Raw genomic sequence first — 26,639 nt, 5'->3', positions numbered from 1 at the left:
TTCAGCCAAATAATTTAATTACGAAGCGCTATTCCGCCAAATATCCTATTCGGCCAAATGTCCTATTCGGCCGGATGACCCGTTCGACCAAAATACCTTCGGCCGAATGAGTTTCGGCCAAACGACCCTTCCCCAAAAAGATCCGTGTTTTGGCGCGCGAGATTTCACGGAGAGCGCACGAGGCATCCCATTTGCGGTTCCACCAGCAACAACTGCAGCAGCGATGCCGTTGTTGATGGCAGCACACAATTTTGCTACGATGGAATCTGTGTTGGTCATGACAGCAGCAGTGAAGAACAATTTCACAACAGTTGCGGTGGCAGGGAACCATCGTGAATTATTAATGGAAGCAGCCCTCAAGCCGCAATTTTCTCGCAAGCTTTTAATTATTGAATGATTACTGTAAATGATTGAAAAGGTGCATTATAAGAAAAAATAAATTAATCCTTAATAAAGTGTCTCCAGTTTTTTGACAGTGTTGTATTTTAGGATACTCGTTATCCTTTAAGAAATTCACATCTCAAATAAGAAACACTGAGAAGTCTAGTTTTCACGATGGTTGTCGATAATCTGTTCTTTATTAAGTTGCTTTGCTTACAGCTAACCTATCGGCTTAATCTAGTACGTTGCTTAACTAGAAGATAGGAACAACCCATTTTCCAATTTGTCCAATCAGAAGAATACTAACCAATACTAATAAGCATGCACAAACGCATTGCTAGTTCAACCTATGCGCTGTTGGGTTAGGTCAGCGAAGAACGGAAAAAGGAATGTTCTTGCGCTTTGCATGTTCTCATGAAATTCGATGCCACTAGACCGATTGTCAAGTGGTGCAATGTGTTGTCATTTGATGACTCAGTGTTACATGCATGGGAATGCAAGTGTTCTAGAATGTTGCCACCCATGATGGGTATTGAGCTGTAAAATATAAACAATTAGCTGTTAAGCGACATGACCCAGATTTGTTCATGGGAAAAGACTTTGTGAAGAAATATAGAAATGTACATCCAAGCGATGTAATGTTCGACCAACATGTAAGCATGTCGTAAATAACTTGAAAGCGTCAAAATACTTAATTTATGATATTCTGGAAATTATCATGTTACACCATCCCCCTTTAGGTGAATGATGTAATGAAATGGAATCATTCAAATATTGTCAACATATTTCGAATTAATGCTAAAAATAGGGTTTTGCTCCAATCTTCTTTACATATATTTTTTTGAATAAAAAGATAAAATAAACTAAAATTTATGTTTAATTACTGCTAAACCGAATTTCGCACTTCTTAGATGGTCTAAGAATTTTTACCTATCTCATTTTTGTTTATTATTTTTTTGAGTTTCATTATTTTTATGAGATTAGGCTCGGTATGTTTTAACACTTCTTAACTTCTAATTAGTCTATTTTTATGTACTAACAATTCTTGATTTGTTTGCAAATGGATAATTGCACAATTTGGTTCATATAAACTTTCAACTTTGTAAGGGCCTACGTAAAAAAAATCTAACTTTTTCTGTTCTCGTTTTAAGATAAACTATGTCTCCAATTTTATTTTAATAGGATTTGCTTCTCTATCTGCTATGTCTTTACGCAAGTGTTTTTGTTCTATTAATTTTCTTTTAGCTATTTTGTGTGACTTTTGTAACTTATATTTCAATTCATTACTGTACAAATCAAAATTATAGACAGGATCGATATCATTTATACAAGCCTCTTGTGGTAATTTTGCCTTAACACCAAACACTAATTCAAAAGGTGTAAACCCATGATCGGTATGAGGTGTTGTGTTGTACGAAAATGCGTAATATTGTAACCAATCATCCCAATCTGATTGATGTTCATTGACGAATGACCTCAAATACTCATTCAAACATCTGTGGTTTCGTTCCAACGAACCAATAGTTTGCGGATGATAGGCAGTTGAAAAAGTTTGTTTAATTTGTAGAAACTTACATATTGAATCAAGGATTTCGTTTTTGTATTCGGTCCCTTGATCTGATTTTAACTCTAAAAATATTCCATAAATAAGAATAAAATTATCAACTAAAGCTTTAGCTACCACATTAGCTTCTTTAGTTGGAATTGGTATTGCTACTATATACTTTGTGAGTTCACACTGTATTGTGATCCCATATCTGTTATTATTACTTGATTTAGGAAGTGGTCCTATCGTATCGATAGACACAACTTCAAAAGGTTTCGATGGTGTTTTTGTTATAATCATCTTCTCTTTCGTATGTTTGTTTACCTTGTTCAATTTGCACAATTCACAGGCCTTGATGAATTGAGCTATGGAACATTTCATATTCTTCCAGCAATAAACTTCTCGTAATTTCAGATACAGTCTGTGCTGACCTACATGTCCTCCAGTGGGTGTTTCATGATACTTTTTTAAAATAGTTTGGATTTCACCATGATCACTAATGAACATAGGTGGTTTATAAATAATTATCTGCAGATTTTTAATTGTTTTAAGAGCTAACTCTTTAAACATTTCCTTAGGTACCATTTCAAATATATTGTCATGACTTGATAGCGCAATTCTATTTATGTTTTTCATGGCCATTTCTTTCTCTAACACTGAAAGTGCAAACACTAATGTTTGTCTTATACTTTGTAATCGCGTCGTTATTCGTATTATTGTATCATTCTTTTGCGCTCCTTTATATATTTCAAATATCAAATTATTGTTTACTATAGTACTTCGAAGTTTTGGTAATTTTCTAGTCTCAGTTGGGTTTTCAGTCGTGTAAATAATGAGTTGATCAGGCTCACTATTGTCAGTCTTTTGTTCGTTAGTCTTATTATGCTGTTCTTTTCTCCTGCTTTCCTCATTCATTTTCTTCCGTGTCATTGCTCTAGTATTAACAACAAGCACGCTTGTTGCTTTAAGTTCCTCAGATGTTGTTATTATACGCGACAAAGCATCAGCTGAAACATTGCTCTTTCCTGCAATATATTCGATATTAAAATCAAAATCTTCCATATCCAGTCTCATTCGAGTTAATTTAGAAGTTGGGTTTTCATATTAAAAAGAAATACTAGTGGTCTATGATCTGTACGGACTGTAAATCTACGCCCATACAAATAAGCTTTGAAATAATCAATTGCCCAGTGAATTGCAGTCAGTTCTTTCAAAATTACTGATTTATTCTTTTCACCTGGCGTGAAACTTTTGCTAGCAAACGCTATAGGCAAATCGTTTCCTTCGAAATTTTGGGACAACACTGCACCGCATCCTACATCAGATGCGTCGGTTGTCAAAATAAAGGTCCTAGAAAATCAGGATATTGCAGTAATGTTGGTGACATCAAAAATGACTTAAGTGTTTTAAAAGCATCTTCGCACTGCGAAGTCCATGCAAATTTCACATTTTTCTTCAACATTTGGTTCAATGGATATGCTATTGTAGCAAAATTAGGTACAAATTTCCGGTAGTAGTTACAAAATGCTACAAACCTTCTCACATCATCACTGTTCAAAGGAACTGGATAATTTTTAATTGCTTCAAATTTATTACTATCTGGCAGAATACCTCTATCCGTTATTCTGTGACCAAGATAAGTAACCTCAATATTAAAAAATTTACATTTTGCTAGATTCAATTTTAAATTGTATTTTCTAATTCGTTCAAAAACAATAGATAAATTTTGTAAATGATGTCGCATTGAACATCCTACTACAATAATATCATCAATGTATACAAAGGCATATTCTGGTGTAAGTCCAGACATTGCGATTGTCATCATTCTTTGAAAACTGTTTGGGCTTATGTTTAAACCAAACGGTAATCTAGTAAACTGATAATGACCTGATTGGGTCGAAAAAGCTGTGAATTTTCTTGAGGTTTCATCTAATGGAATTTGATGAAATCCTGACATCAAGTCTAAAGTTGAAAAATATTTTGCTCTACCAAGCTGATCTAGTATAGAATCTATTCTCGGTAAAGGAAATTTGTCCGCTAGAATTTTTTTGTTTAGCTGCCTGAAATCAATGACAAGTCGCCATTTCTGACTACCTTCCATTGACTTTTTTGGTACTAACAGAATCGGGCTGTTGTAAGGAGATACTGAAGCCTCTATTATGTTATCCTTCAACATCTTATTAACTTGAGTTTGTATCTCTTCACTTTGCGAATGAATAGTTTTATAATTAGGTATATATGTTGGAATATTGTCATTCAAAGTAATACTTTGCTCATAAAAATTGTTTGTTGTAATTGGTTCTTCTGGCAATGCAAAAATATCTGAGAATTTAGTTATCAACTTTTCTAAATCCTTTTTAGCAAATTCAGGAACTTTTGTCATATCAATCTCTTCCAATATTTTCTTATCCCTGTCTCGGCTATTCTCTGATCTGTTTTTGCTTTAATATTTAAAATCTGAAAACTTTTCAAAGGTTCCATTTTGAATTTAAAATCATCATTTGAACAAGTAATTGGTTCCATAGAAGTATTCATAAGCTTTTATAAATTGACTTTCAGGTGAGATTATTGAACTTCCACAAAATAGACCAGGTTTAATTTCCTGAGAAAATAAAACCATGTCTTCTGTTATATCCAATTTTTAATTTTCCGAACCACTTCACATCTCTGTGGTATTAAGTATTTCTCATCCACTGTATCCTGAATTGGAATAGATACAGATCTGTTATTAACATTGAAATTTAATAACCAGAATTCATAATCTATGTTACATTTAAAATATGATAGGAAATCCCTTCCTAAAATTCCATCAGTTATTATCGGAAAATCTGGTTTGACAATATGAAAAATATGTTTTACCTGTATATTATCTCCGAAATCTAAATATGTTTCAGTTACTGCTAACGTTTCAATTTCTCCTTCGGTTATGCCTACTAGCTTTGTTCTGTGTTGCTGATTTATTTTTTGAAAGCTACTAATTTTATTTGATTTGAATATTGAAATATCGGCACCTGAATCAACAAGCAAGGTGCAAATTGAATTAGCCATACGTACACCAACTTTTATAAAATTGGCTGCACTTATGCTTATTGTTAATACTGACCTAAAAAATTTTGCTGTTGTTGTTGGTTTTGTTGAGGAGTCGGTCTATTGAGTCCTCTACTATTTGTTTCACGAATTAAATTCTGGTGTTGGTCAAGTTGTTGATCAACATTCGCTACATACATTCTATTCATGCCATCAAACCGAGGGCGATTGTAATTATATCGTCCTTGGTTATTGTATCCTCCGCGTGAATATCTACCCCGCTGCTGTTGATAATTGTTATTGGGTCGGTTTCTTGAATAGAAACCTCCTCTGTTAAAATTTCTGGTATTGCGATTTCTATTAAAATTGTTTCCACGAAAATTCTCCTTGCCAGTATAGTGTTTGTTACTGTGTTTATTGTGTAAATTGTATATGTTTGAAACTGGATTATCGTTGGCACACTCTTGTGCTTTCTGCAAGGCTTCCTTAATTGAAGAAAAAGTACCAGCCTTCAGAATTAATTTTGTTTCGCTTGTTTGAATGCCGTTAATAAGAGCATTCACACCGGCTTTAGTCGTCATAGTTTTAGCTACATTTTCAGGGACTTGCTGAACTATGTAACTATTCTCAAGTTTATTGCAGAGGTTTTCAATTTCCTCACAAAAACTTGTTAATTGCCCACGTTGCTTTGTAGAATTTAATTTCGCAATTATGGAGTCAGGAGTGGTGGTATCCCTACATTTGTTTATAATGTGATCGACAATTTGATCAATCGTATTAATTGTTTCAGGAAATCCATATCTAGCTTTTCCTTTCAACCGCGTTTTTATGAATTTTACTGCCAGTGGCATATGAGCTGGCTGAATGAGCTCCTTCAATAAATTAACAGAATCTATGAACGCATCAAACCCAGATGCCGTTCCATCATACGGCTGTATAATTGCCGTAGCTTGCTTTATATCGAAAGCAGTTTCATTTTCGGCACGAGCCATTGTGCTTGTTCTAATTTTCGCAACTTTGCAAGAGCTGTATGTGCTTCTTGTAGTAATCTGGTTTTTAAGATGAAGTTTCTCTAATTTGCATTTAATAATATTCTTAATTTCCAAATAAAATCTATTTACGTTTGATAGCAATAAATCAGAGTCCTCTTCAGAGAACTGATCAATATTCTGATAAAATTTTAACTCTAAGGCTTTGTATAAATCATCGCACTGTCTTAATTTTTCTCGTAAAGTACTCTCTTTTAAAGTAGTATTGATTGATTTTTTTATGTATTCATGCAATAGTTTCAATTTTTCATAATCATTCATTGAAAAGAATTTGTATAATAATCTTAAATTAAATGAAATTTAAATAATTTGATTGACACATATAAATCAGAATTTGAAATCTTTAACATATAAATCAAATTTAAGCATTCTAAAACATATAAATCAGATTTGTGTATTCATTCATTAGTACATTACCCATACTCTTCATCCATTGACTTAAACTGTGGTGTCCAATGCTGCTTCTTCACGCCGCACCGTCAATCTCGCTCCGTTGCACTCGTGGCTCCAATTTCATTCGCTCACTATCGGTCATATGCATCGCTTCCTTTGCAATGGCACGCGCACACCGGGTCCCGTTCCGCCGTATTCGTAGTTCCAATTCCATTCACCATTCATCACTTATGTTTATTTTTGCGACGTCCACTTTCGTTACCACATTAGCACCCTCACTGTTAACGTACGGCACATGTAGAGTGATGCTTCTTCTGTCCGAATCGCAAAAGCTCAAGTATAAATCACTGTTTCTAAATTCAGTCACTGTCGCATCAATAATACGTTCAACTCGAACTCGTTCGAGGACATCACTCCACCAGTCGTTGCTCATTTTCGTAATAGTTTTGTCGGTTTTTCAATTCTGTTATTGTCAATAATTATGAGGCACTAAACTTGCCGGAGTGTGTTCAATTGCACTTCTCTTCTTGCCATTTCGCTCATATTACTTCTCACGTATTTGGCGTACATCTTGGCGAAAATAAACACAATAATCACTAGCACTATAATCACTAGTGTTCCCGCTATCACTGTGCTTTCTGTCGTAGTGTTATTAGCAACAATCTCGTCGCTACTGAAGAATCCCATGGCTAATTTGACTATTCTCCAAACACTTTATTTTGAAACACACTTTAACAATTCAATTGGCACTAGGTTCACTTAGTCCGGTCGCCATTTAGGATACTCGTTATCCTTTAAGAAATTCACATCTCAAATAAGAAACACTGAGAAGTCTAGTTTTCACGATGGTTGTCGATAATCTGTTCTTTATTAAGTTGCTTTGCTTACAGCTAACCTATCGGCTTAATCTAGTACGTTGCTTAACTAGAAGATAGGAACAACCCATTTTCCAATTTGTCCAATCAGAAGAATACTAACCAATACTAATAAGCATGCACAAACGCATTGCTAGTTCAACCTATGCGCTGTTGGGTTAGGTCAGCGAAGAACGGAAAAAGGAATGTTCTTGCGCTTTGCATGTTCTCATGAAATTCGATGCCACTAGACCGATTGTCAAGTGGTGCAATGTGTTGTCATTTGATGACTCAGTGTTACATGCATGGGAATGCAAGTGTTCTAGAATGTTGCCACCCATGATGGGTATTGAGCTGTAAAATATAAACAATTAGCTGTTAAGTGACATGACCCAGATTTGTTCATGGGAAAAGACTTTGTGAAGAAATATAGAAATGTACATCCAAGCGATGTAATGTTCGACCAACATGTAAGCATGTCGTAAATAACTTGAAAGCGTCAAAATACTTAATTTATGATATTCTGGAAATTATCATGTTACAGTATCGAAAGACTATCGTCACAAAAAAAGTAAATTTTGCCGCGGGATTCTGACTTTAGTTCTGTTGCTATTAGTGATTGAAAATGCGCATGATTGAAAATAAATCAGATCTTTTCAGGACCCCAATTTTAAGCAAAAGAAGGTTAGGTCAAAATAAATTTTCTACAAAGTGCCAATCATAATAGCTTTGTGACGGCAGAAAGTTGTCGTCGGTAACGGAATCGAAAGCACGCGTAAGAGGAAGCCAATGCGAAAATTTATTCGCATGGATGGCGTTTTCAGCGTTTTAGTGACTGATACTGGCGCCTGTGGCAATCAATGACATTTTTTTTTCGCAAGGTTCTGATTCGGGTTTTGTTGCGGCAGGTGACTGGAATGGCGGGACCACATTTAAAAAAAATAAAATTCATCCGAAGAGACTTACATCGAGTGGCTGTGTTTGGCTTCAGCAGGGCTCAAGATAAATTTGATCACAAGATTCAGATTTTAATTTTGTCGCTGTTAGTGATTGGAAGTGCTTATTATTAAAAAGAAAGCAGATCCGAAAAGAATCTTCTTCAAAGATCAAAATGCAATCGCATGGTGGCCACAGAAGCATAAATCGCAGCGATTGCCATTTCCTTTTTTGCTCAAATTCAAATGTTGCTCAATTTTTTAAAACAATAAGAAATAAAGAAAATATCTACTACCAAACGAAAAAGATGTACATCATTCAAACTAGGTGTAGCATCGTTTATTTTGGTTAAATTAAAATTCGGATCCCTTCCCTGAAAAAACAATTTTTACATATTTTTTGTAACAGGAAACGAGTCTATAGAATATCCGACCATAAAGGCCTTCATTTATTTAATTATATCATTTCATCCAGAGGAGTCAAATTCATTCATTTTCAACATAGAATCCTAACTGAATCTGTTACACATTAACGCACTCCTAACTTTCTTCTTTCCAGTGCATGAACACCCACTCCCTTGTGTTGTACAGTTCATATTGCAACCACACACTTGACGAAGGCGCTGCTCTCACCACCACCCATTCCTGATAAAAGAGCGAGAATGCATAGGCCATAATGGCCTATCCCAACTATGGCTGCAGCATCGCATTGAAAACTCCGTTGACTAACTGCACTTGTTACCGAGAGTCACATTCACACGCACCTTCGTCGGTCGAGCAAGGACTCAGAAGCTTCGGGAGGCAAACGGTGCGGTGGACCAAGAACAGCGAGACGCATTGACTGAATTCTATCTAGCCTCGGTGCAGCAGCATGCATGTGCTCTCGCAACCAGATAAGGGAGGACCGCTCGTTGGTAGTTTATGAACAGTTTTTCTCGGTTTTATGCTTTTTGGGGCGAACCAGCTTGTGTGACTTGCTGTTTTTGTTGCATTCCGGCCAAACAGAGAGCTGCTGGAACTTTTTCAATGCATTCCAATTTTCGGGTATCGTCGTCACACATATGGGCATTAGTTCAACCTGAGTGATGCAAAAAGAATTTAGGTATTCGGAGAACCCGATATTACATTTTCTGTGTGTTAACTGTGTCTGACTAACTGGCACTCTATGACTATATTACTAACTTATTTTTCATCCATTCTTCCTTGTTAAGCACATATACCATTTCATGTGAAGGTTTGTTGTTTAAGTGGTCATATGCGTCCCCGGAAATAAGTATAATGCCAATGAAAATATGTCTCTCCCACATTTTTTTAAAATATTTATGTAGGTTTTAGGAACTAAAAAATACATAAATTTAAAAAACATTTCTTAAAAACTTCGCAACTTTTTCAATTTCCCTCTCTTTTCATTCTTCGTAAGGCACTAAGATGTGTAATACAACAATAAAATCATTACAGTACTTACATTGAACTGAAATAATAATCATCGGAATAAAATACATTATTTATAAAAACAAATAAATACTTAATGCTTTGATATTAGTATATTAATGCTCAGACATTTGGTTACAAAAGATCTTATTGACCAACATGGTTGAACAATTCCGATCAGCCAAATTGTTGAAATCCCCCACCATGAGTTCCATCGTCTATTCACACTACGACACGACGACAACGGTGCCTGATGCATCTGGAAGTTTATAACTGCCTGGCTTTGGAAGTGGTAAAAACTACGGCGACCGGAGTTTATATTTGTTTGGTATATTATATGATTATTATTGCTGTCACCGTACTGTTTTGCATTAGTTTTTTCTCCTCTTCTCCCGCCTTGTCCCACAGGAAAAAGTTTTCAATATTCATGCCAACGCCGAAAATAAACAGCGAGCTGAAACCAAGCGTACGTAATTTTGATAGATTTACCGACGCCCCAGAATGTGGTGTTTATTCTGGCTCTTTGATTTCCGATTGAAATTCAAACTCATTCTAAATTAACTGCTAACGAGTTTCATCATTCCGGTCCGATGCAGCTGCTTATTATCTGATTGGTTTTCGCGCGTGTTGCCCGCACGCATCCTCAACGCGACAGCCACGGCGATGAAGCCTCGTTGGGCGGATGGACACATTTTTCCGCTCAATCAATTTTTCCAATTCAATCAATATAGGTCGGCTCTGGGTGTAGAAGAGGGTGGTGTGAAATGCAAAATTGGAAGTTTTGATAGTTACTCTAATAAAGACTTAGAATTATTTAATAATGAATAATTTTATCATGTTTATGAAATGTTTATAATACTAGCCATGCTCATAGAAGTGCAAAAACTATCGTTTGTTTGCTTTGTATGTTTGTAAATAGATAACCTTAGCCATGACTAGCAGTTTCTCTGTTTTAACCACCCAATTATTAGAGTAGATCTTCCATTCGAGAGTCGGCCAAAGATTTTTTAACTTGCGTTGCTGGAAGACGATGGAAGTGTTGGTGGTTTTCGGTACAACTTTTACTTTTAAATGTTTTTCGCCAGAAACTTCAGCCGTTTCTTCTTGGTGATTGCCTGCTGCTCAGACGCGGATTTCTTCTACTGACACTAGTCCATCCGTTTGGCCAGTTGCTTCGAACTCCCAACTTATGACGGGGTACGATGAGCGCACAATGCCCTTGGATTTCCTTTTAAGCTTCTATTACATTTTCGAATGAACAATGTAACTTTTTTCAACGTCAATCTTTCGGTCGAGTCGAAGACACTGATTTTTCGATTTATTTCTAATGATGACCTGAAAGTGGAATCAAGGATATGACTTAACTATTTTTAATCTCATTTGATGCTCTTTCGTCGACGCTACCATTTTCAGTATGAAGAAACAACTGTCATTTGGCCGAAAGGGTCATCTGGATAAAAAAAAAATTTTTTTGGCCGATAGGGTCATTTGAACAAAGGGTCGTTTAGCCGAAAGGGTCATTTGGCCGAATAGGTAATTTCAAAAGTGACAAATGAGAAGTGAGAGTGGAGAAGTGAGTGCGACGTCTCAACTCGCACTCCTCATTTCTCACTTCTCTCTGTCAAAAGTGAGCAGTGGTTTTTACAGTGAGAAGAGAAAAATGGAGAGTGAGTGACGTCTAACTTCTTACTCCTTATTTGTCACTTCTCGCTGTAAAAAGTGAGAAGCGCAAAATGAGTAGCGAGACGTCTCACTATTCACTTCACGCTCCTCTTTTTTTACAGTGAGAAGTGAACAGTGATGAATGAGACTTGAGACGTCTCAAGACGTCTTGAGACGTTCTCACTTTTTAAATGACCTACCTAGGCACCAGCACAATTTGAACTGATTTGGTTGCAGAAACTCATATGTGGCTTGATTCAGTTATACAGAGGTTTTAATAACTGTTATATAACAAGTGTGCTATTAAGGTATTCGGCCAAATGACCGTTTAGGTCAGGGCTGACAATAGTCATCTTCGCAGCAAGAAAAGCCACAGTAGCGACGAGTTGTATTGTCTTCATTGCTACTCGACGCATCGTCAATGACGCGCACGACGATAGTTTTCGTCGTGCAACCAAATCGTCATGACGACATCGAAGAACAAAGACTTCGTACCACTATTCCTCAAACGGTGGCTGCCAAGCGAAAAATTTTATTAATTCTTTGAAATAATGAATTTGAAGTGACGTATGAAGACGATATAAATGTTATCGAAACATTTATATTACCAAAGATGGTAATGGTAACTTAGTACTCGTCAAAAGCTTTCTTTTCGTGTATTAAGATCCAAAATCGGACCATTTTCCATGAAGTTACACTAGTTACAAAAATATGGTGTCGCGTTACGCGAATTGAATGTGCTTCTGTGATAAGCGATAAAATGCTTTTGGTTTATTGATACAGTATCACAATGGTTTCTTTCAAGTAATTTAGGGCTTGTACATGAATAGCGTAACAAAATTGGGGGTGTAACGGGGTGTGTCATTTGGTAACTCTCCATACTACAAAAAATAGGTTACCATACAAAAATGTTACGGAGTGGTGGGAAATTACAAATGTTTGGTGTTTGGTGACCCCTTTGTTGTCATTCGTTAATAAGTCACATGAAACTGAGTTTTTTTTTTCGAATAAATTGTGAGGCTTTTTTAATCTTCTCTCTTTTCCACGCAATATCACCATGCCACTCATATGAGTAAACGTAACTAACAGTTTGCTGACGAACACGGTTTCCTGCTACCATGTAACGAACCGTCAAACTTGTTTGTGGATGCCAAGTATGCTTATATTTTTTTCAATAGTTCGTTTATTTGAAAGGCTCATATGACGTGAAGCGGTACGGAGCCGCAGTTATGTTTTTGCCTTTCTCGTTTAATACAAGTTTTATCTTGATTTTTAAACATATTTTTAACTTTGAAGAACCGAAAGACTCGTGTTTCCTTTTCTCCATTTAATTTGATGATTTTTAATATTTTAGTTAATTTTCCTTTCGTTCGCTCTCACTAGCTTGGCATTTTTTATTCTTTGACCAAGATCGTCACAGCCGAGTACGTCAGCGCTTAAAGAAGATGCCGTGAACATACGTCTATTTAGTCGATATTTCATCTTAAGAACTTTAGCAGAGATTTTCACAGTCAATATGTGAAATAATTTAAGAGTGTTGGTCACCGGTAGTCGAAAATATAATGAATAGCGTCAGGCAAAAAACTTCACTAAACCAATGCAAGAATAAGGGGGTATCGAAAAAGGTTAACAGAGAGTTGCTGAGTGATAAATTGAAAAAAAAATATTTCCATTTTATGTTAATCCAGATGAACCAGCATTAGGCAGGTTCGTTAATAAAGACATATTATATCAGGCATCCTAATGAACTTCGCTTTGACCTAAATGAATATACAATAATAAGACAATTATTTTACACCAGGATATAAACACTATTTTCAATATTGAGTATTTATTTTCTGAGTAGTGTTGATGATAGCGTAAAGATTGAAAATGTAGTTAAAAGTAGTGCACTCAGGGCACGACGCATACGTTCTTGTGATGAACATTGGTTGAGACATGAGACGTATTCCAATCTTTTCGGAAATAAATAAAAAGTTGAAAACAGACAACGTTCCTGTAGAAACGTAGAATAAAAAACGACAGAAATATTCCTCTTCAACATTGCTGAGCTTCTTGGGCCATCATCACTTTTCAAAATGGTTAACGTAGAAAAAAGGCAATATAGAACTTTTCAGTGTAAAAAAAAACTCACTTCTAGGCGGATCGATCGTCTGACCACGTACTTAAAAACCGATCCGGGTCATACTTGGGTGTAACATATATAAAATAAGGAAAACATTATTACCATTTTAATTTGTTTCTAAAACTGAATATATGATACGAATGGAATTGGTTCAGATCTATATTTGTGCCGGTTAGTCCCTCAAACTTTAATAACTGAAACTACAGATCGTAACCACCAACTCGAACTACATTCAACGATAGATAATGTGATAATATTCTGTGTCGAATATAACATGTCGCATCGAAATCGGCTGAAATTACGTATTCTATCAACGATAAACACGTTTGCGTAACGCGACACCATTTGCAGGAGACTGTTTGTCGATCAGCGTAACGCGGCGGTGTTCATATCAATTCAGTTATTTTCATTATAATTTCCGTTTTTTCCTGCGATTTTAATTCACAGCCTCATTTCTGTTGATGTATACGAGAAATGCTTAGAATAAGTCGAGACTCCAAACCGTATACCAGAGCTGAAAAACGCAATTGCATTTCAAAATGCGAAAAAGTGCAATTCAGCGATGGTGTCGCGTTACGAAATGCAGCGCGCTATATTTATCATATTCAAAGCGAAAAATCTCAAAATGAATATTCTATCAGAAAGGAAAATTAGTGAGGATAATTTTACACCTGTTTAATCATATGTCCCCGAGGCTAATTTTCGAATGCAGACCTAATTTCTCGCTGAAAGCCGGCTGCTCATGGTGTCGCGTTACGCTGGAATGTGTCCATTATGTTTTTAACCACTCCGTCTATAATGACGTGCAATCAATTATGAGAAGAAGCGACAACGGAAATCGTCATAACTTTTGACTGCGCGACTATCTTCGTCGTAGGTATGCGGTTCAACTATAGCATCATCAACGTGCACTGCCCACACGAAGGGAGACCCGATGACGAGAAAGAATTGTTCTATGCACAGCTGTAGCAGACATACGATGGATGCCCACTGCGGGACGTCAAAATCGTCATCGGTGACATGAACGCACAGGTAGGAAGGGAGGAGATGTATAGACCGGTCATCGGACCGGATAGTCTGCACACCGTATCGAATGACAACGGCCAACGATGCATAAACTTCGCAGCCTCCTGCGGAATGGTAGTCCGAAGCACCTTCATTCTCCGCAAATATATCCACAAGGCCACATGGAGATCACCTAGCCAAGAAACGGAAAACCAAAACGACCACGTTCTAATCTCTAATCGATGGTAAATTCTTCTCCGACATCACGAACGTCCGCACTTACCGCAGTGCGAATATTGAATCCGACCACTACCTCGTTGCAGTATGCCTGCGCTCAAAACTCTCGACGGTGTACAACACGCGTCGAAGTCGGACGCCGCGGCTTAACATTGGGCGGCTACAAGACGGTAGACTAGCCCAAGAATACGCGCAGCAACTGGAAGTGGCACTCCCAACGGAAGAGCAGCTAGACGCAGCGTTTCTTGAAGATAGCTGGAGAGATATTTGATCGATGGGAATCGTACGTGAAAATGGTTTTCGACAACGATCCAACGAGCACAAGAAGGCGAGGTGCGCAGCGGGCAAGGTGGATCTATCAGGTGGAAGATGACTTGCGTCCCTCCGTAGACTGCGTGGTTGGCGACGTGTAGCCATGGACGAATGGAGAAGTCTCTTCAATACCGCACAGGCCACTTCGCCCTTAGTCTGAATAAATAAATAAATTATTGTGGTGCGAAAAAATGGAAGTGTTGCGTCGTGCAATGTAATGACGAAGACTATATTTTTTTTCAATTCTCCATACAACGAGAATGACTATGACTGATGACCCTTTCGGCCAAATAGACTTTTCGGCCAAATTACTCTTTCGGCCAAACGACCCTTTCGGCCAAATGAGCCTTTGGGCCTCGAAATTCGAAACGACTGTTTCAAATATTCGGTCAGGGTTGGTATTATAGATTCACGTCAGTTTGTCGGTGGCATAACCGCCCTGTCCAACCTATAATTAGGAAGCATCATTGCTTCACGCAGAAGGGCGATCCTTCCACCAGCAACGGATTTGGTTACCGTACGGCCAATCACTCGCATTTGAGTCGCTTTCTCTCTAATCGGGAAACGCACAACGTCGTGGAGCCACATCGTCCACCGGTAGCCATTTTGGCCTATAGCGAAGAGCCGGCCCTGGGAAAAGAGATTGAGATTGTTGTAACTATAGACCTGTGCGCCGCCGCTACCACCTCCGTCAAAAATGAATAGGCGGGCCGCCGTATGAAGATTTACCGTGGCCGCCGAGTATTTTATTACCACGCCGATGGCTATTGAAGGACTATTGAAGCCTTAGGGTTTCGTACATTTTTTTTGACATTTAACAGGTGGGAATTGTTCTACAGAAATTTAAGAAATTACTTCTAGAACACCTTTGAACATTTTACTAGGAATCTGTCAGTATTTCGGTCTCAAATTATTTCAGAATTCCTAGTAAAAGTTGTTTCAGAATTCAATTAGATTTTTTTTAGAAACTCCTTATGAACTCCTTTGAAATTACTTCAAATTTTTGAATTTCTCCTACAAGTTTTCAGGATTTTTTTTTGGAATTTCTCCAGTAAGTCCGTGTGGTAATTACCACATTACATCAAAAATTCGCTCAAGAATTTATCCGAAACATTTTCAAAGCATTCAAACCAGAAATTCATCTAGTCATCTAGGAACTTCCGGGAGCTGGATGGGAGGTGAGTTTAAAGGAGTTCCTGAACGTTTATGGAGTGGAATTTTAGAAGGATTTTTGGGAGAAGTAGAAGAACGAATTTCTGACCTTATTTTAGACGATTTTCAGACAGAATTCTTGAAGGAAATTACGGAATAATTTCTGGTGTCTGGTGGGAGGTGAGTTTAGAAGAATTCCATGTGAATTTCGAAACGAAAAAAGACTCCAGGGAGAATTTGAATAGGAATTTCATAAGGACTTACCGGAGGAGTTTTTAGGGGAGTATTTGTGAAAAATAAATCTTAAGAATTTTTCTAGACGAACTTTCGGAAGAAGTTCTTAATAAACTTCCGGAGGAATTCCAGAACGAACTTTAAAAGAAAATCGGAACTTCCGGAAGAACATCCAGCGAAACTACTGGAGGAAGATTCCGAACAATAGCAGAAATGTTTCTCGTAATTCCAAGACATCTGGAATAACTTTCATAGGAAGGACACTCTGCGAAAGCCTAAGTCTCCCAAAACAGCCGAGCCATCGAATGCTGCCGTCTTCAAACTGTCAGGTCATCAATCGTTTGTCTCCTGCCGTCAAATTCGTTCTGTTCCTGTTTTTGTGGATAGGAGAAGGACTATCCGAACTCTAATCTCAGGCGAGTACTCATTCGATTCTCTTGTTCTCGTGCTTGATGTGCTTTCGGCTTACATTACATTACTTTTGAAGCAACCAATTCATCGAACGAGGATGAAGCTAATTCACCGTTTGTAAACTTTTGTGAAACATCTTCCTCACGACCAGGAAGCAAGCCTGCTCGCCTTAAGGAAGCCCCTAAGCCCTCCATCACAGTCGTGCATTTCCAGCCAGCGATTGACAGTCTTTCCGGCCTTGTGTATGGATGTGGTGAAGTGGCCTTTCAAAATCCGAATGCAGGCAACTAGATCCATGCTTTCAATAATTTCACTACCTGATGCAGTCATCATTCCTAGTCAACTATCATCGGCTCATTCGCTCAATATTCGACTTCCACCGGGATGCATGCCTGCCAGCCGAATAGAAGCACCAAAGCCCCCCATCACAGTCGTACATTCCCAGCTAGCGGCAGACAGTCATCCCGGACTTGTGTATGGGTGTGGTAGAGGGATCATGATCACATGATCCAAAATATGAATGCAGGCAAGTACACGGTGTCTTTGTTCGAAGAGGCTTATTTTAAAAAAAAATCAGTATCTCTAAAACACCCACACGGTTAGAAAAAAGTAGCTAATTTTAGGTACTTTTTTTCTCTTGCATCTCCCTCCCTCTTCCCTTTGTTGTCATAAAATGAAGAGCGAAACCACTCAACATGGGCATTAAAGTGTGGGAACCCAACGTTGAGTAATCTCATGTTTACAAAAGTTGAGTGAAATTTACCTAACTTTTGGTTAGTTTCTATTTAAAATTAAGTATATTTTGAAAAAATTACTTAATTTTGGGTTCCCACACTGAACCCCCGATTTGAGTGAAAAGTACCTAATATTAGGTACTTTTTTCTAACCGTGCACTATACGAAAGTATAAGTTTTCCTCTTTCGCGTAGGTGCATTTTTAAAATGTTTTATCGATTTTTCCATACGTTTTTGGGGGTATAACATCGCCTATCATTTGAGATTTCTATGGAGTTTGCACTAAAAATTGGGAAAAAATTAAAATTGTTCTTGATCCCCGATAGAACATTGTAGTTTACCCACTATATGAAAAAGAAGAGCATATACTTTCCCGTGGTGGGTATTTCGGAGATACTGATTTTAAAAAAATAAGATTTCCCCATAAAGACACCGTGAGTGCTTATCGGCAACTAGCAGTTGTGCTATTATTAAAAGAAGCTTTTCAATTGCCAGCAATTGTTATCGCTATTATCGATGTTTTGGCCACCCCTCTGTGCATACTATTCAACCTTTCACTTCGTCAGCAAAAATTTCCTATTAAATGGAAATGCTCTACCATGTTTCGTGTATTTAAAAAAGGAGACAAAAGCGACTCTAAGAAACTATCGGGGCATTACATCACTTGAGGTTCAATCGAAAGTGTTTGAGTCGTTGATCTATGAGAGATAAGTCGCGGCATGCAAGAATTATATCAGCCCGTTCCAACATGGTTTATTTCCTGGTCGATCTGTAGAAACGAATCTCGTAAGCTTCACATCGTTTTGTATGGACAACATGTCCAAAAACTTTAAAGTCGTTGCCGTGTATACAGATCTCAAATCAGCCTTTAACAAAGTTAATTACTGCTTGTTAAATTGGAAAAAATGGATGCTCTTCATGGTTCTGCAACTGGCTTCGTTCCTACCTAGCGCAACGACTAGTGTATTGTCCATAAGAAATTCTTGGGAAATTCCATTGGCTTAAAGCAAAATACTGGTGATTTGGCCAAAAAAGGTTGTGTTCCCTAACAGGTCGTTTGGCCGAAATGGTCATTTGGCCGAATAGGTCATCAGTCCGAAAATACCTTTTGGCCGAAAATGTCGAAAATTTCGTTCAATGGTCGTTTGACAAAAAGGCCAATTCGCTGTAAATAATATTTGGACAAATGGGTGGAAATTGTGGCCATATTATTAGTTCAGTAATTGACATTTGGCTGTATGACCCTCTGGGCCAAATGTCAAACACTGAACAAATAATATGGCCACAATTTCCACCCGTTGGCCAAATAATATTTACGGCGAATTGGCTTTTTTTTGTCAAACGACCATTGAACGAAATTTCGTAATCTCTCTACTTAATAAGTCGATTTAAGCAAAAAGTCATCTAACCAAATCCCATTAAGCCAAATTGAATGTATATCAGAAGCTGTTATCAGGTCGAAAAAGGTTTTTCAACAAATGTAGTTTGGCCGAAAGCGAGATATAGCCGAAAAGAACATTTACCGAACTGGTAATTTAGCTGAAAAAATCGGTAGACTGAATAGTTCATTTGACCGAAACTATTCAGCTAAACGACTTTTTGTCTTAAGGGTAGCCTCACATCTCTAGAATTTGGTCCGCGGTTTTTTTTCCTCATGCATTTTTACATATGCGATGTTTTCGGGATTTTGGCTCGGAAAATCAAATCCCGGCCCCATTTAAAATACACGGGGTCCAAAATCCGACGGAAAATTCTCCCGAGGTGTGCCCCAGTAGCATTTTGGTTTTATAATGGTTTTAGAGCACTCTTGTAGAGTAAATAAAAATCCTGTTGAAATCTAAAGAATTGCTTTAAGCAATTTTCCGTTGAAAACCAGTTTTTTTTTTCAATCTGCATTTCGAACAATCCCTATTTTGACCACAAATTCCGGAAAATTTCTAAGAAAAGTCCAGAGAGTCTCCCACGGAAATTCAGAAGAATTTTCTGTTTCAACGTCGGCTATGCCAAACTGGTCGTCTTAAATAATCTAGATTGAGAAAGTCAACGTTGAAGCATTCCTTCCACCAGTCCTGTGGAAATTTGAAACAACAATGTATAATCCGAAGAATTTTCCGATGAAACTCCAAACAATTGGGAAATCTAAAGAGCTGCTCTTGGTAATTCCATTCCGCGTAAAATCTTAAAATAATTTCCAAATGAATATACTGGAAAAACTTAAAGAATTTTCTGGGGAAGTTGATTAGATTTTTCCTATTCACCGAATTTTGGGCCGAATGTTCATTTCGGACAAATAGTGCTTCTGCCATACGACCATTTTGCCCAAAGGGCATATTCGACCAATTGAGTTATTCAGCCAACCGATATTTTTGGGCAAATGAGTTATTCGACCAAATGACATTTTCGGTCGAATAACTTTAGGCTAGATAATCTTCTACCAAATGGTCATTCCGGTCAAACGATATATTCTGCCAAACAATTCTCAGCCTTGTGATCTTCGGCCAAATGGCTTTTTTCCGGGCAACCTTTTTTCGTTCTAAAATTCAATTTCGATGAGAAATTCTTTGGTTTTCCACGGAATATCCTTCGCAATTGCCCAATTTACGGGCACTTCGTATGATGACTCATAAGTCTCAACTCCGAAGAGATTGGATACATTAGACCGGAATATTCATTTCGGCCAATCCAAGCATGCAAGTAAATAGCGAAAACGAAAAATGAAAATACGTTGTCAAAAAACAACACGACTGACCGCGCCCAAAGCCTACTTCGATATATCAAGAAAAGTATATTCATCCAATTGGATCAAAACCGCATCAAGTTTTAAGGCAATGAGCTCAAGTTTGGGATCAGTTTAGTCAATGACAGCGTTTCAGATCGTTTTCCCCTAAGCTGGAATGCTTTCATACACCCAGACCGGTGAAAGGGTGCTAGGTTTAAGAACCACCGATGATACCAGGTGATCAATAGAATTCTCAATAAATAACTACATGAGCTTTTTAAGAGTTTTAAACAAAATGGTATGGAGTTTCCAACAAGGTTTTCAACATATTTTACGATAATTTTATAAATTAGCATAAGACTTATTTTTCTTGGAAATAAAGATAGCCTGTTTTCACTTGCTGTTACTGTTGGTTTTTAATATTGCCATTTTGTTAACAGATAAAAACATATAGCACATAGCATTGTCGGTTATAACCAGGATTTCTTGCTCAACAGAAGAACAGATGCAATTGCAGTAGCCACACAGCATTATACCTATAATGGATAATAATATGACGCACTTCTGCTCAGATAGCAGCTATAAAAAATATTTCCTCAACAAACTCAAGGTCCAAAATTATTGCATCTCAGTTGTAATAGTAGAGTATAATCAGGTTCTCTTTAGGGTGACCCACTTTTTATTGTTTTGCTTTTATATCTCATTATGAAAAAACAGACAACAGCGAAAAGACTTTTTTGCGTTAGATCATCCATAGATTACTCATTTGTCATAAGACGAGTTTGTGCAATCCCATTGAATTCCACCACTTAGTTGTATCTTGACAGATACGTATTTTGACCTAAACAGTAAGACCGTCTTCAGTGTCTCGTACTTGACTCGACTATGACAAGTGAAGACATTCCACTAAAAAGCTCAAAATAATTTTCTTACATAGATTACTATTTTAGGGTATTTCCAATGGCTATTCATTGTTGTATGATGCAAATGCATTGATGCAAAGCTCCAATGGAACTATTGTGGCTCAGGAAAATGCTGCCATTTGCCAAACATAATTGTGCCTTACTTTTGATTAAATCATTCTCCGTATGAGAGTGGGCACTGGTATGCAGTTGATTTTTTAAATTTTATTAGAGCCACTAAATTGATTTTACGCATTTTCGAAAAAAAAATATTTCGTTAAACTCCCGGATATGCCCATGAGCTCGGTCACATGGAAAGTGTAAAAGCGAAAATCCAGCTTTTCGAACGTCAACCTCAAATCGGACTCGACAATGCATGTGCGAATAATTACTCGAGTGCCAACACAATATGTGACAATATTCGCGCGGGCCCTGGAGGCCGATGGACGTCATTCGAAACGGGCGATCGGGTCAATCAGCAACGGATGGGAGGGAAAGTGCCTTTACTTTGAAATGCGCATTTTTATCTCATTAACTCAATGAACTTTCGGTTGATTTAAAGCAACGTTCCAGCTCTTTTTGCCTTGATACATAGGGTAAAGGGAGGTAATGCACGGAATGAAGCTCCCTCCATTTAGCCTCAGAACGACATGTTGGACAACTCAAGATTTTTCATACCATATAATGCATTGATTTCTACAATTTACAAGACAAGATCTTATTCTGCAAGATTGTCTCCTGAACCTTGATTTATAAGAGTGTCCTCTAGGTGCCTCATGCTCTCCTACGTATGATGGTCTCCTCACTCTCCACCATGACCATTCAGCGCATTGCATTGGAGTTCTGTTGCTGCATTCCTCGAGGGTATTTTTAATTAGCTTGCGTGATTGATTATTTGATACGTATTCGATGACGTGATTGCATTTTTTTTTAATTTCTCTTCTCATTTCCGAGAGTTGAAAAAAATCCCGTTAATCGATTTTATTCATCCCTATTTATGTGGCAACCCCCGCAATCCTGTTGAGAGGTCATGTTGGCTTGCACGAGTTCCCATTTTCACTTTACCGAAAAAGCAATCCATTCAGGTAACAATAACATAAATAGCCTTCATTCAAAATGCCCAATGAAAATATTCGAAATTCGGCCAAAGCCGACCAACGAGGCACCGCCGTCGGCTGGAAAGCAATTTAACTAATGGAACATTTATATGGCTGCAGTGCGCTTGTCCATCTGACCCTATCGTGGATGGGCCGAATTAGCGGCCGTCAGGTATCAGAGAACGTACGGTCATGAGCGCGATAATGATCTGTCTACATAGGCAGTGCCTGCTGATAACAAGGAAACATTCGGCCCTTCTCCTTCCACCCGTTCCGCCTGTCCGATTTTTCCTTCGTTGTCGGTAATTGTACCGGAAGCACTCGTAAAGATGCCACCCAAGCGATAGAAATCCTGCTTATTGTTGTTCCCTGTAACAAGCTGGAACTGTTGCCGCCGACGGAGTAATGCGTTGTCAGAGCGCGTACCAATGGGACTACAAAGAAGAGTGTATACAAGAGAAAATGATATTTCCTAAGGGATGGTGAAAAGCGGGAAAAAAAAACCTTGAGACAACTGCTTCCGTCATATAGCGACCTTCCTACGCGTTGGAGCTTTATCAATTAGAGGGGGAGCACGTGTGGGTGGCACACAGTGATGGAATCGAAGTATCTTGAAAAGGAAAACTTTCTTAATCACATTAGGCGAATTCACTTTCGTGATCTTAAAACTAATTGAAAGTGAGAAGGATTATTCAATTTTCTGCAGTATCTTATCCTTAGCACACTAAATGGTTGATGGATAAATGAGGATGGTTTATTAGGACCTATAGTAAGAGCACAGTTGAAATTGTATTGCTTTTATTAGTTCTCGAACGATTTTATATCTGTTGCTTTATTTTATTACACCTTAAGACCAAATAGTAGTGCCAAAACTCGAATCTTCTGTCGAACTTATGAAAAGAAAAACCTCTTGCATGCTAAGCCAATCGCATGTCTTTTTATTATAATTTAAAACCTTAAGTTTGATTGATTTTTTTTAATTGAGAGCAATAAGTTTTTTGCAATTTGTAACTGCATGTTTTATTTGAAGTCACTCAAAGCTCACAACTATTAATTATTCGCATGACAACACAATCATAAAATACCTTACCTATATACAATATATGCAGCTTGTTCACCATAAACTGGTTTCAAAACACCTCAACGCCCATTTCTCTCTAGTGTGGACCACACGGAACGAGGAAAAGCCCCCTCAAGCGCTTTCAAGAAACGGAAGTAAAAAAATGTCACACTGCGTAACTCACCGATGACTTCTCCGAGTCAACATGGCATAAAGCCTTTCACCTTTGCAGAGAAAAATCCGCCGGTCGTCGTTTAGCACGTTGTTGGTATTTTTCACTTTGTCCCTTATCCGTCCATTTGCCGTGCCGTGCACTCTCGTTGGCCGGCCCATCAACCGGTCCTTAGTCATGACGGGAAGAACGAGGCACCAATCTTTCTACGAGAGAGCATTCGTCCATCACGAAATGGCCATAAACACGCCACGCTCCGGAGGACAAACGACACAACCGACACGGAATGTCCGGGTAGCCAGCTCGGAAGCGCCACAGTGGCCACAGTGATTTAAGGCGACATGTCTCGTTAGGGGATTTGCATTCCGGGCGAGAGGTAATGGCGAGCAAATTGATCCCGAGCGGCACCCTAATTGATCTACGGAAGGGAAAATTATCCACAATTTATTCAAATAACTATATGCGGTGTTGTGGAAGCAAAGGGAGTCGGGAAAATGCCAGGCAGGATATTGCTATCTTTATTATATTGCAGATTAGATTATGTTTCCGGAAGTTTTTCTAAACTAGTTTAGTTTTGAATTTATGATAACATATTTGGAAAAAGTTTGAGATTACAAAATCGATATAACTTTGTGTCAAATTTATGAACAGAGGAAGCACATTATAATCATTGTAGGTGGATAAGTTCACAACTTGAATATTCGTACTTCCCAAAACATGTGGTGACAATAGCCCTTCATTCATACGGTCAACCATGTGTGATGAATATTGACTCCGTTTCGGATAAACGGACAAGTCAACTCGTTGGGTCACCGTTTGTGGAGCTGTTCGACAAACCATGGTCTTTCATTCGATTTGTACGCGGCCAAGCACAGCATCATGTTGTCTGTGTCTCTTTGGGCAGTTTCTCTGTTCGTTGAATATGTTTGACCGTGTGTGAGGGAGATAACACGTACGACTATTCCCCACCACAAGTGCTGTATGTTTGGGTTAGACAGTAATCACGTTTTAGCACGCACTGGTTATAAAATATGAATGCAAAACATTGTGACCAAAAACTGAGTGGCTTGGAGCATTCTGATTTTTTTGGATGAGTGTTTCCTTTTGCTGATATCACGAATGCAACAAAATTGTATGGTTGTTTATTATTTCTATAATTTTTGCAATCGAGTTATACAAATGAATGATAATGACATCCTGCTGCAGAATTTATTCCACCAAAAACTTTTGAAAACATTTAGAGGTAACTAGTACAGTCCTTTCAACGTAACTTCAGATCCAATCATCATTTCACTTTTGTATAATTATTATATAAAGAAAAACATTCTTCTACAGTTTACTTTGTATAGGGGGAATGACGGCGTTGGCAGGTTTTGTTCTATAATTGTCAGGGGGGTTTTTATGACTGATTATGCTCAAATTTGGCAAAATATTCTTTGCATATCAAAGAATATTGTGGCCAAATTTAATAAAATTTGGTCGAAAAAAAACCCCCTGCCAATAACAGAACAAAACCTGCCAATACCGTATTTTCCCCTGTCAGCAAAATATGGCTTATTATCATTTTAAATTCATGCTAAAATACTTATTTCTTGCTCTTCATTCTTATTTATTCTTATATTTTTTATTTCAATACTTCTCGGATACCTAGGGGGAGATCCCACCGTGCCGGACACATAAGTTATTTAACAAAACACTCTCTTATTATTCGGATTCTGTTGCCTTGTATACCATATAGGGGAAAAAACGGCTTTGGCAGGCGAGTGAGCCTTCTGGCTCGTGAACTGCAGAAGGTTGGAGTGAACGTGGCTGGTATTCAAGAAGTCCGATGGCCTAGATCCGGAGAACGTGAATTCCGAACCGTGGACCCCACGACCAACACTGCATTCAAGTATAACATCTATCACAGCGGCGGTGAAAAAGCAGAGCATGTAGTTGGTTTCGTAGTGATGGGCAAGCAGATGAAGCGAGTGATGCGGTGGAAATGCATTAGCGAACGAATCTGTGTGTTGAGGATACGGGGCAAATTCTTCAATTACAGCCTAATCAACGTTTACGCACCGACATACGATAAATTCGACGACGTGAAGGACACGTTTTATAAATGTCTCGATAAAGCCTATGGAGAGTGCCCAAAGCATGAAGTGAAAATTGTTATCGCAGACGCTAACGCTCAGGTCGGTAGAGAGGACTTTTTTCGTCCCATAATCGGTAGGGAGAGCCTTCACTCCGCTACCAATGACAACGGCCTACGGCTAGTAAATTGTGCTGCTGCCTGAGGGATGGCCATCAGTAGCACCTACTTTGCACGAAAGAACATCGAAAGACACACCTGGAGACACTCAAATGGTGAAACTTGCATCCAGATAGACCATGTTCTGGTAGATGGGCGCCATTTCTCATGCGGACATTCAGAGGTCCGAACATTGACTCTGATCACTACCTCGTTGTCAGTAAAATTCGATTACGGTTGTCAACTGTATCGAACGAAAGATCACAGCGAACGATGCGTTGCAATATCCAGCGATTGTCGGCGGAAGGAGTATTGGCTGAGTACCGCCAGAAGCTCGACGAACGGATAAATGTAATCAACGTTAGCGACAACATCAACGATCTATGGAAGTCGATCCATGGAGCCGTGAGCACAACAGCACGAGAAGTGGTAGGCACTGCGCAGAGGCGACCCAGGACGGGTTGGTTCGATGTGGAGTGTCAGAGAGTGACAGACGAGAAGAACGTTGCCAGAAGCCGGATGTTGGTGTCGGGTACCCGATCGAATAGGGATCGGTACAAGGAAGCAAGAGCAGCCGAAAAACGAACCCACCGCAGGAAGAAAAAAGAGTACGAAGAACAAGTTATTAGTGAGGCGCAGTTATTATAATGGAGCAGAACAATATGCGGAGGTTTTATGAGTCTGTCAATGGCGTGCGGAGAAAGACAGCGCCATCTCCCGTTATGTGCAACGACCAACAAGGGAATTTGCTGACAGATAAAACTGAAGTGGCTGCCAGGTGGAAGCAACACGTCGATACTTTGTTGAATGGAGAAAGTGACGGTGCATCGGTGAACAGAATAAATATTAGCGGCGATGGACAAGCTGTGGAGTCACCTACACTAGATGAGGTTAAAAAAGCTGTTAAAGAGCTGAAAATCAATAAGGCTGCGGGGAAGGACCAGCTCCCGGCTGAACTTCTCAAACAT

This window comes from Armigeres subalbatus, chromosome 3 (genome assembly GCF_024139115.2).
Source record: "Armigeres subalbatus isolate Guangzhou_Male chromosome 3, GZ_Asu_2, whole genome shotgun sequence".
In the NCBI taxonomy this organism is placed as follows: Eukaryota; Metazoa; Arthropoda; class Insecta; order Diptera; family Culicidae; genus Armigeres; species Armigeres subalbatus.
The sequence above is the reverse complement of the archived record's forward strand: the minus strand, read 5'-3'. Positions refer to the sequence as shown.